Source organism: Ascaphus truei, chromosome 4, assembly GCF_040206685.1.
Source record: "Ascaphus truei isolate aAscTru1 chromosome 4, aAscTru1.hap1, whole genome shotgun sequence".
Lineage (NCBI taxonomy): Eukaryota > Metazoa > Chordata > Amphibia > Anura > Ascaphidae > Ascaphus > Ascaphus truei.
The window spans coordinates 235,404,511-235,422,050 of NC_134486.1; positions in this window are offsets into that span (position 1 = coordinate 235,404,511).

The window sequence follows — 17,540 nt, forward strand, 5'->3', positions numbered from 1 at the left end:
GAATGAGTGTCACAAATGAAGTATAAATACCCATAAGGGTTACGAAACCACCTTACCCCCAACACCTGTGATTCAGAGCTGAGCAGCCACTGCAGCTTGATTACAGTATTCCTAGTCCAGCGTGTGACATCATCGCGCATCGTACTGTAGCATCATATGATGCCATGACGCGAAGATGCGATAACGTCATGTTGCTAAGCAACCTGCTGTAAATATCAACAAGTATAGGGAACAACTCATATAGCACACAAACAGCACAGCATGGCTGCTGTGCAGCATGTAAACATTGTATTGTATTGTATGTCTTTATTTATATAGCGCCATTAATGTACATAGCGCTTCACAGTAGTAATACATGGGGTAATCAAATAAATAACAGATAATATAAATAACAGATCATGGGAATAAGCGCTTTAGACATAAAAGTAACATTAAGGAAGAGGAGTCCCTGCCCCGAGGAGCTTACAGGACTCTATCTGCATGTTTTTTAATTAATACATTTTTGCAAAGGTCTTTTTGGTCTCGTGGATAGGCAAGATCCATTGTATTAAAATGAACTTACTTCCCCGCATCCCATATCTATTTAAAACTCTTCCAGTACCGGTAGTGGGAAAATATATATTTTCAATGCAATCCCGAATAGCAAAATTCATTTGGAGTTATAAAAGACTGAGAGTTAAGAGGAATAATCCTAAAGAGACCAACATTGGCAGGGGGATTAGTGGTACCTTGCTTGTTATCATACTACTGTACAGAGCGGCCCAATTCTGCAATTATATCAAATTGCACAGTGGCATGTCAACCCTGCACTTAAATGATGGGTGGCAGTGCAGAGGGAAAAGTGTGCTCCTCTGGAGATTCATAACCTAATTTGGCTACCTAAAAGGATCCATAATTCCATGCGATAACCGCTCTCCTTGATGACCAGTTTGTTGGCAGTTTGGGAGGCTTCTAAATTACTGTGCTCACTGACCACCAAAAACTCATTAATGACCCCTTTATTTGACAACCCTAGCTTTGCTCTTGGTCTGAATAGCAAGGATTTTTCGATTTGGAATCAAAAAGGGTTTTTAAGACTTAAAGATCTGGAGGGCAGAATCAACATTAAAACATTTGATCAAATTAAGTCAGACAAAGACATCCCCAATTCAGAATTTTTGATATACCTCCAGATAAGGGCATTCTACAATAAATCTTTGCCCCATTGACGAAAAGCTCTGTATTTTGGAAACAGACACTAGGGGACTAACCTCTCAAAGGTACAAAGAAGTGACCTGTTCGGGTGCAGAGTATTTCTGAAAGTTACAGTACAGTATATGTCCCAATGGGAGTCAGACTGAGGAGAGGTATTGGACGAGGAAGAATGGGATGAGATTTTTTTGGCGGTGGTGAAGAGTTCGATTTGTACGACGTTAAAGTAGAACACATATAAGGTTTTAATGAGATGGTACCTCACCCCTCTAAAATTATCAAAATGTATTCCGGGTTACTCACCATTGTGCCCTAAACAATGTGGAGAAAGGGCTGATCTGCTACATATGATGTGGTCTTGTCCTCAGGTTGTGCCCCTGTGGGAGCAGATTAAAGATTGGTTACAGAGGATCCCTGGCCTCACCATTCCTATGTCTCTTCCTACTGAAAAAACAGCTCAGGGTCTAGCCAGGGTCGAAAATAAATTATTTGCTTGTTTTGCAACGGAAACGAGGTCCGAGATTGCAGCATTATGGAAGCAAAATGAAATTCCATCTATTACTACAAATCAAAATAGAATTTGGTTTGTCTGCCAGATCGAAAAATTAACCAGTTTAGTTAATGACACTGGCACTAAATTAGAAAAGTTTGGTTACCGTGGCTGGCTCAAACGGATATCCCAGGGGTGAACGGTGTAACAGCTCTGCTTTGACATAAATAGACGCGTTCTCCTTTGACTAAGGGAATAACCGTTTAAAAGACAGTGAAGATTAGGAGAGTAAAAATCGACCCTAGTGACGTAAATGGGAGAGTGAGACCGCACAGGAGAGGTTAAGGCACTGGATGGATACAGGGAGATGACAAAGGATGGATGACCTAGACCAAAGAGATAAAAGAGAACCTCCGCCCTTCCCCCCTCTTCTCTACCCCCCCAGCCCTCCCCCTATGTGGATTTTGATTATTTGACATTAATTGTTAATTTCTGAAAAATGTGATGTAATGTTATATGTTTAATATGGGAAAACTCAATAAAACTTAACCCCCCCCCAAAAAAAAATCAAAACGCAATGTCAGTGACAAAACGCAAAGAAGTTTGACTTTGAACACGCGTCCTCGGCACACTCCCTCCGTTTTAGCTATTTGCACTTCTATATTTATACTAATTGTGAATTCCTCGTGTGTGACTGTGTATGTGTGACTGTGTGTGACCTTATTATTCAGGAGGGAGAGGGCCCACGTGTGCAGCAGAGTTTGTTGTGAAGCAGGCATATTTATTTATTTATAAAAAAATGTTTTACCAGGAAGTAATACATTGAGAGTTACCGCTCGTTTTCAAGTATGTCCTGGGCATAGTTAATATGACAAATAATACATGGTTACAAATACAGTTACATAAATGAACAGGGTATACATTATATACAATACAGTACATTGCATGCACAGTTAGAGAAGATGTATATTATAGGCTTATGTAACAGTTACAGACCAGATTAAAATGTGAGACAGCCTTAGTTTTGAAAGAATTTAGACTGGTGGTGGATGTGAGAGTCTCCGGTAGGTTGTTCCAGTTTTGGGGTGCATGGTAAGAGAAGGAGGAGCGGCCGGATACTTTGTTGAGCCTTGGGACCATGAACAGTCTTTTGGAGTCAGATCTCAGATGATAAGTGCTGCATCTGGTAGGGGTGAGGAGCTTGTTCAGATAGGTGGGTAGCTTGCCCAGAAGGTATTTGAAGGCAAGACAGGAAAGGTGAACTTTGCGCCTAGACTCGAGTGATGACCAATCTAGTTCTTTGAGCATTTCGCAGTGATGTGTGTATGAAGGGGCCCAGGTGCTGAGCAGAGAAGTTGCACCTGACGTCTGCTATCCTGCTCATACACGTGACACCAGGTGGGCCAGCGCATGCGCCATTACTGCCATCCAGGGTTGGAGAGGTGCAGGTCGTCGGGGTCACTAGCTGAGGTCGAGGTGTGGAGAGGTATGAATCGTAGGGGTCACTAGCCATTATCGAGGATTGGAGAAGTCAGTGGAGTTAAAAATAGAACAAGGCAAGGCAAGACAAGAAAAGGCAGAGTGATTGCGACGAGCACGACATCCCAAGACGTTTATGCTCAGCCAACTTCCTGGTAGAAGAAGCTAAGCCTAAATAGCAGGGTCGATGAATCAGATGCAGGATTAGTCCTGCAGGCAGGAGAAAAGCTAGAACTAATCAGGTGACTGGAGCATGATGGGGCCTGCGCCCGATCCTCACACTTGGCGGATGACACTGAATTGTATAAGGTAGTAAAATCAGAGCAGGATGTAATCTATCTCCGGTAGAACTTGGATAGACAGGAAACTTTGGAGGTATGGTAAATGGCAGGTAAGGTTTAATACAGATAAATGTAAGATTATGCATTTGGGAAACAAGAATAAACAGACAATTTTCAAATTAAATCGGGCAAAATTAAGTAAATTTTTTGATGGAGAAGGATTTAGGAGTGCTTGTAGACAGCAGGCTTAACAATGGTGCCCAATAACATGTAGAAGCTGCAAAGGCAAATAAGAACTTATCTTGCATTAAACAGGAAATGAAGGAGAAACAGGTGTGCAAATCACATCAGGACATGGAAAGAAAGTGAAAACACAAAATAGTGCAATATTGTCAACCCCAACAGATGATTTCAGTGTTGAAAGTTGTATAAAATTTGCACTCACGTGTTTAACGTGAAATTAAAGCCTTGTGGTTATTAGAAGTTACCAACTTATGTCTCCAGATAGGTACTCCAGATCCATATAGAGGGGGGGAAATCCATATACAAAAAAGGGAAAGCAAAAATAGTATAGTACTGTTTTTAATATTAAAAACACAAAGTATTCCACTTACATAAGTGCCTTTGTTTGTGAGCATTCAGACCACCCTGGGTCATATGGTCAGACAAGGATGTTCACAGCAACAGCATCTGCTCCACAGCCGTCACAGCAAGTACTGGGCTGATTAAAGTTGTCCTCCACTCTGGATGTCATCAACAAGGGCTTCTTAGTAATCACTGATTCACCCAACGCGCGTTTCCACTGCAAAGTCTTCCTGAGGAAAGACCCGTGGAGCAGATGCTGTTGCTGTGAACATCCTTGTCTGACCATATGACCCAGGGTGGTCTGAATGCTCACAAACAAAGGCACTTATGTAAGTGGAATACTTTGTGTTTTTAATATTAAAAACAGTACTATACTATTTTTGCTTTCCCTTTTTTGTATATGGATTTCCCCCCCTCTATATGGATCTGGAGTACTTATCTGGAGACATAAGTTGGTAACTTCTAATAACCACAATGCTTTCATTTCACGTTAAACACGTGAGTGCAAATTTTATAGAACTTTTAACACTGAAATCTTCTGTTGGGGTTGACAATATTGCACTATTTTGTGTTTTCACTTTCTTTCCATGTCCTGATGTGATTTGCGCACCTGTTTCTCCTTCGTTTGCTAATTGAATCTGGTTTGAATTCTACGTCGGGAGCTGCACTCATTAAGGATAGTATACCATTTGTGTTATATGATTTATTAGTAATATTATTTGCGCTTGTTTTTCTTTTCACTATTAAACAGGAAATGAATGGCAGGAAAGTAAACATAATTATGCCCCTTTATAAAGCATTAGTAAAACCACACCTTGAATATGAAGTACAGTTTCTGGGCACCACTCCATAAAGTAATACATTATGGAACTAAAAAAAGTGCAGAGAAGAGCCATCAAATTAATAAAGGGGATGGAAAATCTGACATGAGGAGAGGCTAGCTAAATTATATTTGTTTAAATTAGAAAAGAAGCATGTAAGAGGGGATATTATACCTATATACAAATATATTTGGGGTCAATAAAAAGAGCTTTCAAAAGAACTATTGATCCCAAGGGCAGTACAAAGGACACAGGGTCATCCCTTTAGGTTGGAGGAAAGGAGATTTCACCAGCAACAAAGGGAAGGGTTCTTTACAATAAGGGCGGTTAAAATGTTGAATTATTTACCCATGGACACTGGAATGGTAGATACAATAGATATTTAAAAAAAAGTAGGACATCATTTTAGAAAGGAAACGTATACAGGAATATACCAAATGAGTAAAAATGGGAAGGGTGTTGATCCAGGGAGAAATATGATTATCGTTATTTGGAGTAATAAAGGAAATAATTTTCCCCTTATGAGATATCATTGGATGATATTTCACTTGGGTTTTTTGTTTGCCTTCCTCTGGATCAAAATACTGTAAATACAAATATTGGATAAGTATCTGTCGTCTAAATTTAGCTTAGGTTGAACTTGATGGACAAACAGTATGTCTTTTTTCAACCTTATCTACTATGTTACTATGTAACGCAGTGTAAGACTAATGCTCAATTAAAGGTTTAAAAAACATAATCTGCATATATTCAAGTGCTTGTTACTAGTCATACAAAAGTAAATCTGAGAATTGGTTCATAAATCTCATGAGTAAATGCTAAAATGAAGGTTTGCAATCAGGCTGGAAGGTTGCCTATTCCGTCTTGTTTTAGGCAACACCAGTCATTATACCAAGTTTGCTCCTCATGTCTCTCCTCAGTGTAGGACACCAATGTAACAACAGGACGACATCACCAAAGATCATGTGGGATTTAATTACATCAATTGGAGTTGGTATATGTTCACTCATTGATGTAATTAAATCTCACCAGTCTAATACAAATTCTACATATCCACCACAAATATAAAATAAATTCTATAGTTGACAACACCAATATATACTATAACAATGCAATTAGTATTATCTCAAAGAGATATCACCAGTCCAGCCTATCGACAGCTTTCTCAGCATCCAGTGAAAGTAGCATACAGGGGATCTTTTCTGTTTCAGCTGTATGTATTAAATTAAGAGTCCTCCACATATTGTCGGAGCATGTCTAGCTGGGATAAACCCCACTTGATCGTGGTGGACCAGGTAGTTCATATATTTTTGTAAGCGGATAGCTAGAATTTTTGCATATATTTTTATGTCCGTGTTTAAGAGTGAAATAGGGCGATAGCTGACGCAATTTGTGGGGTCTTTATCCTTTTTATATATTAATACAATGTTAGCTCGGCCATCATCTGAGGGACTGGTTCACCCTTTAGAAATGTATTGAACATTGTCACTAAATATGGGGTAAAAATATTCGAGAATTTCTTATAGTAGGCCCCAGAAAAGCCGTCTGGACCTGGGGCTTTTGATGCTTTCAGCTCCTTAATAGTCTCGATCACCTCTTTTGTGGAAATTGGCTCATTAAGCTCTGTTCTGTGGTGCGGCTTAAGTTTGGGCATTTGGTAGGCCTCTAGATACTTGTGCATTTTATTTGTATCATTTACTTGGTGGTCCACCCTTTTCTCATCATATAATTTTTGGTAGAAGCTGTGGAACTGTTTCATTATTTGCTGTGGGTCTTGGGTCAATGTTCCATCAGCTAGGCGTATTGCCTGTATATTTTGCGCCGCAGATATATATTTGAGACGCCTGGCAAGCATAGTGTGGGCCTTATTGCCTCTTTCATAATATGTTTGAGAGGTCCAGCGTAAAGCCTGTTCTGTTTTAACTGAAAGGCATCAGTTTAGCTCCCCTCGGGTCTGGATAATCTTAGCCATCACCTCTGCAGTGCTGTTGGATTTATGCGCCGCCTCTAGCTCAGAGAGCTTATATGCCAAGTCTAGCTCGCATTTCAAGCGGGCTTTCTTTCTGCGCGAGGCAATCTTGATAAAGTTGCCCCTAATAAAGGCTTTATGCACCTCCCATATTGTTGTGAATGGTAGGTCATCTGTGTAATTGGTATCAAAGAAAAATCTAAGTCCTCCCCCAATTTCTGTCACTAATTCTGGTGTACAGAGCAGTGATTCTTTCAATCTCCATTGTCTAGGGCCCCCTACAGGATACAGCCTCGGTATGATAATATTGATCATTGCATGGTCTGACCACGTGATACTGTCAATGTTTGCCTGCACTTTTTGCGATAACAGTCTTGCATCTATTAAGAAAAAGTCAATTCGTGAATATGTATTGTGAGGGGCTGAATAGAAAGTATAGTCGTTTTTGAGAGGGTTAAGTGATCTCCAAACATCGACTACTTGGTGTTCCCTCATAAAATCTCTAATGATTTTAATTTCTGGGGAATTTCGTTGACCTGTCCCCAATTGTGCTTGTCCCGATCTATTTCGTCCGCTGTCCATAACTGTATTAAAATCTCCGCCTAAGATGATAATACCCTTCGCCACCTTGCTTATTATGTTAAATATATTTTCGTAGAAGGAGGACCGCGACACATTTGGGGCGTAGATGTTAATTAGAGTAACTTGTACTCCTGCCAGCATACCTACCGGGCAGAGAAACCTGCCCTCCCTATCCTTCTTAAGTGTCTCAAGCTGAAAGGATATCTGTAAGTTTAATATAATTGCTACTCCCCCTTTTTTTGTGGATGCTGATGATAGGAATATCTGAGTGTAGTGCTTGTGGGAAAATGTTGGGCATGAGGTCCTGCTGAAATGCGTCTCCTGAAGGAATAGCACATCAGCGTCCTCTTTTTTGTAGTTAGTGAAGGCAAGTTTACATTTATTCGGGCTGTTGAAGCCCTTTACATTATGGAAGATGAGTTTTAACGCCGCCATAGTGTGTGTTTTAGAGACACAAATACATTTTTACCTGAAAGTCTCATTAGTATTGGAGACAGCCGAAACCTGGTACCTTGCCCTAGTGCTAGAGTGGAGAGAATCCGCAGATCCCACGCAGACATCAGAGCCGACGCTGAAATATACTTCATAGTGGATAGGGTAAGGGAACACAAGGGAAAAAAACAGAACATATAACAAGAAAAATAACAAACATTAACCCCCCAAGGGCACCCGGAAATGGGGGGGGGGGGGGGGGCGGGGCTGGGTCTACTGGCACCATATCTGTGGTCAAGCAGCAGTAGCATATATTTACACAACAATGTGCTAGATAAATTGGAACAAAATAGGGGAGGGGGTGCAACACAGCAACGTGATGCTCACCCTACCCAGGGAGCCCACCCAACATACAATCTTCTTTTTAACTTATATATCTATGGTGCAGTTCTACGTAGTTTATTTTAGTATGCTGTATGCTTGCTATGTTTCCACACTCATCTGCACCAACTAGTTTTATATCTACCCAAAACATTACCCAACATTCCAGGTATAGACTATTAAGCATTAAACCTGCAAAATAGTGTAACTGTAAACCCGCTTAACCTTGCAGCAGTCTATGTATCTACATGTCTCATGCATCTTTAGCAATGTTCCAGAACATCTCCAGTAGTTATATCTGTTGATACATCCAGCGGGATGATCATATTCATCACAGCAACCTCAAAGCCCTATATGTTTTGGACGAGCGTCCGATCTTGGGGTTTTATTTCTTGGGCCTATTGTTGACCAGGGCACTTGCTTCGTTCCCTCTTCCTCAAATTTGTCAGAGGGTCGCTGACATTTTATTGTCTGGATATCCAGTTTCTTCATCATCTTGTGTGCCTCTGCCATTTCTTTTATTGCATGTTCTTGACCATTTTTGAGCACAATTAGACGTAAAGAAAAACCCCATTTGTACTTCACCTGTATTCGCGCAAGGTTTCCGTGACTGCCTTGAGGTTTTGGTGTCTCTGTAGTGTTGCTGGTGACAGATCTGCAAAGATTTGGATTCTACTTCCCTCCATTTCTATTGCTTCTCTGCTTCTGGCTGCCATCATGATGGCTTCTTTGACAACAAAATAATGTCGTTTGAGGATTATATCTCGCGTGACATCAGGATTGAGCTCTCTTGGACGTATGGCTCTGGCTCCCTATCAAGGAGCAGGCGCTGTTGAGGGGTGTCAGCGCACAATACAAGGAAGGGTCAGGTCACATAGTCTGCGAGATCTGTGTCTGTTTCTGGTATTCCTCGCAAACGTAGGTTATTTCTGTGTTACCTGTTGTCTTGATCTTCTTGTTGCTCAGTTAATTCCTCAACCTTCTCCTTAACTCAGAGCAGTTCCTGAGCAAGATCCTCTGTGCGGTTGCAGCCTCCACTGTGTGCATTTCCATATCATTGGTACGCAACATCCCTTTTCAGCTCTTTCACAACTTTTTGGACCTCAGCTTGGAAAGCAATTGTCAAGTTCGTATATAATTGCTGTATGTCATTTTTCGTGCAAAGTCTTGGGTCCAGGTCTTCTTCTTGGTCTGATTCTGGTTGTGCGGCTGCGGGGTCCTCACCCTGTTGTGCCCGTGCGATTTTGCGTTTATTTTTAAAGATGTCTGTGACGTCTGTTTTTTTTTCTTCAAATATTTTTATTGGATGGTTACACAATTACATACAATCAGATAACATTTTTTACATCCCAATACATTGTAACATTTTAAAATTTTTGTGGAAGAGGGGCAAAGCCAGTTGCCCAAAAGGTGGGGCTTCCCAGAGGGGAGGGAAGCTTAGGCTAGTGAGAAAGTAAGAAGAAGGTAACAGGTGACGAGAGTGGGGAGGGGGGGTGGAGTGTCTTCCCCGGGTGACCGGCCTCCAAATTACCGAACTTGACCTTTCCTGTATAAGGAATCCCATCCTGAGGGGGGGGAGTGGACTTTTCTTTATAAGATCAGCCAGGGTTCCCATACTTTGTAGAATGGGTTAGTTTTTTGCTTCAGGTAGGCTGTGAGCTATTCCATCAGCATCACCTCGTTAATTCTTTTTTTAATCATTCCCTTAGTGGGGGGGGGGAGTATTTTCCTCCAGGAGGCCGCAATCTCACATCTCGCCGCTGTGAGAATAAAGGAGATTAATTTCCTTACCGGTCGACCGATTTCCTCAGTCGGTCTAGCCAGCAGGTAGGTCAGTGGTTCAATAGGTATTTCGAGGATTGTGACCTCTTTTATCAGATTTTGGACCGTAGTCCAGTATTTCTTAATTTCTGGACATGTCCACCAAATGTGAGCCATGTCCCCCTTTTGACCACAGCCTCACCAACAGAGATCCGATGCCAGAGGGTATATTTGTTTTAATCTCACTGGTGTGAGATACCAATTGAAGAGTATCTTATAAATGTTCTCTTATGTGGTGGTGCAGATTTCTTTCCAGTCTTCCTCTTCGATAGTTATATTCAGATCGGCGGCCCATTTAAGCATATAATCATGTCTTGGGGGGTCTTCCCCTGTTTCTAACATCGAGTAAATTTTGGAAATAAGTCCCTTATGTTCTGCGTCAGTTTTGCATAGTCTCTTAAATTTAGTAAGAGAGGGGAACTCCGGGTTTGGGAAATTTTTTTGGGCAAAATGTCTGATTTGGAGGTATTTAAACGCATCCAAATCTGGAGTCCTATATTTATTTCTAAGGTCCTGAATGCTCAGGAACCTCCCTAGGCTCAGTACATCCGCCATTGTCTTGATCCCTTTCGATTTTAGTTGATTGAATAGTCTAGACCTACATCCCGGGGGGAATTTGGGGTTATCGAATATTGGCGTGAGTTGTGAGCCAGGGGAAGAGAGCTTGTGTTTGAGCTTGGTTTTTTTGGGGGGCATATCACTTCTTTCCATGCTCCAAAGGCATGATGGCAGAGAAGGCATTTCAGCGTAGTGTGTCTCTATTTTGAGCCAACATCGTTGGGTTGGGTCAGAGTTCCACAGTGCAGCTTGTTTTAGCCGGGCTGCCTGGTAGTATTTATGTATGTCCGGGACTCCCATGCCCCCTCTCCCACATGGTGACAATAGCACTGATCTCGCTACTCTGGGTCTTTTGCCTTGCCAAATAAAGTGGAACATCCTGTTTTGGATGTTTTTGAGTTCTGAGCCAGGGACGTGGACCGGTAGGGTTTGAAAAAAATATAGTAGTCTAGGAAGTATGTTCATTTTTACGGATATCATTCTTCCGATCCATGATATCTGATAACCTTCCCACTTGCTCAAATCCTTTTTGATTTTGTCAAAGAGAGCTGGGTAGTTATGCTGATATAGTGACTGGTAGTCCTTCGATACATTCACACCCAAGTATTTGATGTATGAAGGACTCCGTTTATAAGCAAAGTTTATTTTAAGTAGTTTCCCTTCTGGCTCTGTGAGACTGAGGTTGAGTGCCTCTGATTTTTCACTATTGATTTTGTATCCTGATATGGAGCCAAAGGCTTCCAGTTCTCTTTGGAGATTAGGAAGGGAAGTTTGGGGTTTGGTTAGGGTCAGAATAATATCGTCAGCAAATAGGGAGATTTTATCATTTGTTTTTCCACTTGCTATGCCTTTGATATATATATTATTCTGTATTTTAGCCGCCAGTGGTTCTATCTCATACTGTTTCTAATTTGGAATCTCTCTGAGTTTCCACCCGGAAGTCTGACAATTGCAGATGGGTTCTGGTACAGCGCTTGGACTCCCTCTAAAAAGGCATCTTTGAAGCCAAATTCTTCTAACGTGTTGGTAAGGAATAGACAATCAATTCTATCAAATCCCTTCTCTGCATCTAAGCTTAGTAGCATTGCCTTGGAGCTTGTGAGGTGGACATGTTCGATTATGTTGATGATCTTTTGGGTGTTGTCTGAGGCCTGACGCCCGAGACAAATCCCACTTGGTCAATGTTTATTAATCTTGGCAGAATAGGGTTCAGTCTATTCGCCAAGATCTTGCTGTATAATTTGAGGTCATTGTTTACGAGCGATATGGGTCTGTAACTCCCGCATTGTGCCGGGTCCTTCCCTTCTTTATGAATAATGGCCAGGTTAGCTAGGGACATTGACGAGGGGATAGGGTTCCCTTCCAGGAATGAGTTGAACAAGTTGAGTAGATGGTTAGTTAATATTGGGAGAAATCTTTTGTAATAGGCATTGGAGAAGCCGTCAGGTCCTGGTGCTTTATATACTTTAGAGGACTGCACCGCGGTTACCAACTCCTCTTTAGTAATTTTGGTATTGAGGAAGGAGTTTTCTTCCTCTGTCAGTGTGGGGAGTTCACATTCGTCGAGGTAGCCCGAGATCACCTCAGCTCTCGACAACTCTGAGACCCCCTTCTGGGTCTTTAGATTATAGAGTTTGGTGTAAAATTTGGTGAATTCGTCCGCTATTTTCTTCTCGTTGTATAACACCTTGCCAGGTTCACTTTTGATCAACGTTATCTGGGACCTTTTTTGTATGCCTCTTAATTTGGTGGCCAGGAGTCTATCAGCCTTATTGCCATGTCGTAATATCTTTGGTTGGTCCATCTAAGGGCTTTTTCCACATTTTCAAGTTGGATACTTTTTAGCTCGTTTCTGGTGACGGTCAATACCTTGTAAATTCTTTTGGATGGCTTAGTTTTATGTTGTTGTTCCAAGTTAGTTATTTTCTCCGTCAAGTCTTTTATTGCTTTTGCCTTAATTTTCTTCTTATGGGAGGCAATTGAAATAAGATTACCTCTAATTACCGCCTTATGGGCTTCCCATAAGATCACGGGCGATGAGACAGAGCCACAGTTATTAGTGAAGTACTCCTTGAGGGCTTTTTTAATCTTTTTCTCCACTTCTGGGCAATTTAGTAATGAGTCGTTCAATTTCCAATTGTAGGAGATAGTTTTCACAAAGGGGATAGATAAAGTCAAAATGATAGGCGCATGGTCTGACCATGTTGTCGGGCCAATATCTGAGCTTGTGGAAGCCTCTAATACGTTCTTGGATCCCAGAAAATAATCGATGTGTGAATAGGTCTGGTGAGGTGTTGAGAAGAATGTGAAGTCTCTTTGTCCTTGGTGTTGGGTTCTCCATATGTCTATGGAAAACTCCTTAAGAATGTCTCTGAACCTCTTCCCTTTGCTCAGGGATTGGGGCATGTGTAGCCGCCCCGGGATGAGGGATTTGTCTTCTATTGGGTTTAGGACCATGTTCAAGTCACCTCCCACTATCATCGAGGATAGGTACTCTGGGTCTAGGTCTTCTAGTATTTTTTTCAGGAATACCATCTGATTTTCATTTGGGGCATAAAGATTTACCAGGGCTATTGCCGTACCTGCGAGTGTTCCATACACTACTAGAAATCTACCCTCTGGATCTGTTACTGTTTTTGTTAGATTAAATGGGGTTCCTTGTTGGATTAAAATCGCAACTCCCCTTTTTTTACTGCTATGTGAGGAATAAAACTCCAAGGGGAATGCGTTTTGAAATGTTTTGGGCGGGTCCTGAGATCTAAAGTGCGTCTCCTGCAGGAAAATAACATCTCCACCAGATCTCTTAATTTCTTGAAGAGCTAGTCGTCTCTTTCTATTGTTCTGTAGTCCTTTAACATTGAGGGAGACCAGTTTGATTGCGAATTGACTAGCCATAAGATCTATTGTCATTAAGGTTTTTTGGGGCCACACCTTTCCCAACAGAGAGGTCCTGCTTTAGCGCTTTGTTTGTTCCAGCTAAGATGTGGAGACGTGTCACCTGTAGGGCGACCATATCCGGGTTGGAGTCGTCCACTCGGGGAAGGGGAGGGTGTGGCAGGAGGAGGGGGAGGGCAGGGTGGGGGGGGGGCGTCCTGCTGGGACAGTGTCAGCAGGACGCTACTAGAAGGAAAAAGAAAGAGACTAGGCTTCTGATTGGCCTAGAACAAGTGAAAACCGGTAGTCTACTAGCCGGCTGTTGGGCTTAAAGCCCTTCGGGGGTGGATCCGGGTCTTTCACCTCACATGAGGGTTGGTGAGTCACGGACCCTTAGGTAGTTTTGTTACTACACCTTGGGTTGCGAGTCAGGAGCGTTGGTTGAGAGCAGTGGGAATGGGTTCAGGCTAGCTTCAGTTTAGTGGAAGGGGGATAGGGTGGGGGGCTGGGCGGGGGGGGGGGGGTAGGAGGGAGGGGAGGAGGGGAGAAGGGTAACCAAGAGGAAGAACTCTGGGGGAGGCAGTAAGTGTGTGTGTGCAGCGTGTATGTGTGGCCCGGTAACTGGGGCTTTGAGTTACGCTTTGGGTTTAGGGAGCACATTTTGATCTTGGTAATAAACAGTTCAAACATTGTGCATAACATTTGGCTTGGAGGCCTTACAGCAGATATTGGGCTTTGTCAGAAGCTGGTTCTAGGAACTAATACAGTTTTAATGCCGCCTTCTCACACTGTTGACTGCATTGTGGTTCAACTGGACAAATAGGTTTTCCCCCGCGATAGGCCGGGCGCTTTGCCTGCCAATATCCATTCTTCTATCAAAAAGAGGGTGGGGGTGGGGGGGGCAGGGGAGGCGAGGGGGGGGGGAAGGGGAGGGGGTAACCGGGGAGAGGGGAGGGGTACTTGAGGGGAAAGGAGGGGGAGGGCAGGTAGGGGGGGGGAGGGGGATGGGAGGGGGAGGAGTGGGTGGGGGGGTAGGGAGGAGGGAGGGGAGGAGTGGAGGGGAGGGAGGAGGGGAAGCGGGGTGAGAGGGGGGGGAGGGAGAGGGGGGAGAGGGAAGGGGGGGAGGGGGAAAAAAAGGGGGGGAGTAGGAGGGGGGGAGCGGGAGGGGGGGGAGAGGGAAGGGGTGGGGCCTGCACATGTAAGTAAGGGGAGGATAAGAGGAGGGTCTACTTCACAATTCACATTATATCGACATCGCCTTTGAACATCAGGGTTATATTTTAAAAACCACAATCAACTGTGTTGGGAACTTTCAACCTCGCCCATTAGGGGAAACATATCCAAGTGCATTCACATTTGTAACTTATGCTTTAACCAGATTCAATAGTACAGGAGGCCTTTAGCATGTTCGCTAGGTGGAGCTCACTGTAATACCGTTGTTTTTGCATTTTCATTTCTATTCAGGGTAGGGTCTAGTGTCCTGAATGTACATCCTAATTGGCATTCATTATAACTCTATTTTGAGGTGTCTAACTATGATTTATGTTCACAGTTTTTGTTACTCAAAAGAGGGTGGTATGCTTCTGTGTGAAGCTTCCCTTTAGCACAATTATGATTCCTCATGTGGACAGGGAGGTGGGATAGGGATAAGGGGGGGGATCCTTGTGGGAGGGCGGGGGGGTAACGGGTGGACGGGGTTAGGATATAATGAGGTGGGGAAGGCTTGGGGCAGGGTACCTCTTTATTTGTACAGCCTTTTCATGATCTAGGCAGTTACCCGCCAGTACTCCTGGTTAACATGTACATTTGCTGATTTTCACACCTTTCTTAATTACCCTCCTTCCATGTTCCATGTTGGTTATCACATTCCACATATCACTTTTACTGATTCACCAGGTTCCTCATCTCTCATTGCTATAGCACGGGTCTCACATCTATAGGGGGCATTTACCCCTGTCTTACATAGGGGATGAGTGAGCAGGGGGGGATGGGGGGGAGGGCAGGGGGAGGGAGGGCAGGAGGGGGGGAACCCCGGGGTTGGGGGGGGGGGGAGGTTGGGGGGGAAGGGAGGGGGGGTGTACAGGGTGCATTATACAACTTTTCGCCCAAATTTTCTCTTGCTATTAAGGGATCACCGCAAACGTGCCTAAGTTGGGGGGAACAGGGGTGGGGGTTCGGGCGGGCCGGGGGAGGGTGGCATGATTGTCCCGTTCCTAGGGCCTTTACGGTAAAAATAATATCTCTCCCCCACCCCCCCAAAGTCCCCACAAACCCTCCGCTGCATCGGGACCATCACTGCTTGGAAGGGGCTGGTCACCCTGTGCATCGGAATCAGGGATCCGTAGCTTATGTTCTCCAGATGGGCCGCCGCTGCGGGACAAGGCCAGGGTGAGTGGTTCTTCCCCCCGACCGGTGGAGTGTCCTGCTGGAGGATTTCTCCGGTCAGTCGATAGGTCTGGGGGTGTGTTGCGGCGGTCACTGGGGGCTGGAGATAAATTCAGCTGGGCTTCAGGAAGTTTTCGATCAGGTCTCCGACTCCTGAACTGCCTCCTCGGAGCTTCTGCGGCGCGTCTGGGACCCTCGGGGTGTTGCTGGTGCGGTCAACCTTGGCGAACGGGGAAACATCGGGGGATCTCGCGATGGCCCTCCTTCTTGCGAGAGGGAGCCTGGTGGGTGAGTCAGATGGCGAGCGTCCTCTGGGGCGGTAGAGTTGCGGTGGGGTTGCGGAGCTGTTTCAGGGACAGGAATTGAAGCTCAGCGATTCTTGAATCCCGGGACATCCAGGGGCAACCAGGTAAGTCAAATATTTTTTTTTTATGGGTACATTTTGCTGGAGGGCCGCGATTCTTTCGGAGGCTCGTGCAGAACCACCTCTGTCTTCCTTCTGACCCCTAGCTGGGGGGGACTCCAGCCACGATGGAGTGGGGTCAGTCCCAGCGCCTGGGCAAATGGCAGCATATCCTCCGGGTGTCGCATTGTGAAGAACCGTCCCCCTTTGTTGACAATCAACTTAAAGGGGAAGCCCCACCGGTATTTCACGTCTTTTTCACGTAGAAGAGAGGCTTCAGTTCTTGGCGCCGGATTACTGTTTGCCTTGAAAGGTCGCTGAACAGCTGGATGTTTTATTTTTGGAAGGTAAGGGGCTCCCTATCTCGGCTGGCAATTATGATCCTATCTTTTGAGGAATAACTGTGCAGTCACAATTATGTCCCTTCTCCTTTTGGGGTCGTCTGATTTAGGCCCTAGGGTGCGGTGGGCCCTGTCGATTTCCAGGTCTTTCTCAGGGATGTCCCTGCATATCATTGTGAACAGTTCTAATATGTATGCTTTAATTTGAGAGGGGGCAATCGTTTCAGGGACATTTCTGACGCGTAAATTCTGCCATCTGTCCCGGTTTTCCTGCTCTTCTTGGTTTTCTTTTAGTGCCACTATTTCCTCTCCTAGACGGATTATTTCCTCTTCTGCTGCTGTTTGTCTTGTCATGGTGCCCTCCACCTTTGCTTCGATCTCCGTCGTTCTCGCTGTTAGGGTAGAAATCTCATCCCTGATGTCCCGCACTGCCTCCTTTAAATCGGCTTGTAATGACAGATGGAGTTTGGTGTGCATAGAGGCGAAGAGCTCCTCCATATACTCTCTTGTCATTGGCTCCCCTGCCTCCGGGTTCTCTCCTGGTTGATTTCGGGCACTCGTGGCGGCTGATGGGCCTCGTGCTCCGCCGCCATCTTGTTTTTCTGCCGGCTCCTCCATTCTCCTCTGCGACGGCGAGAAATACCTTGTAACCCCTTGATTTGTGGGTTTCTTCCCTTTACAGGACATTCTGGGTGCTTTCTGCCTTGTCCTGAGTCAGAAATCGGGGGGAAAATCGGGTGGTGTAGGTAGCTTTAATTAAGATTATACGAGCAGGTCCACGGAGCTCCACGCTTACCCAACCATCCCTGGTGACATCACCGGAAGCCCCTGACGTCTGTTTTTTTAGATTTTGTAGGAGGCATGATTTTGAGCGCTGGTTATATCTCTACTGTAGCTTAAGATTTTGGCTTTGCTTTAAGAGCTTCTCATTGCGGTGAGACACTCAC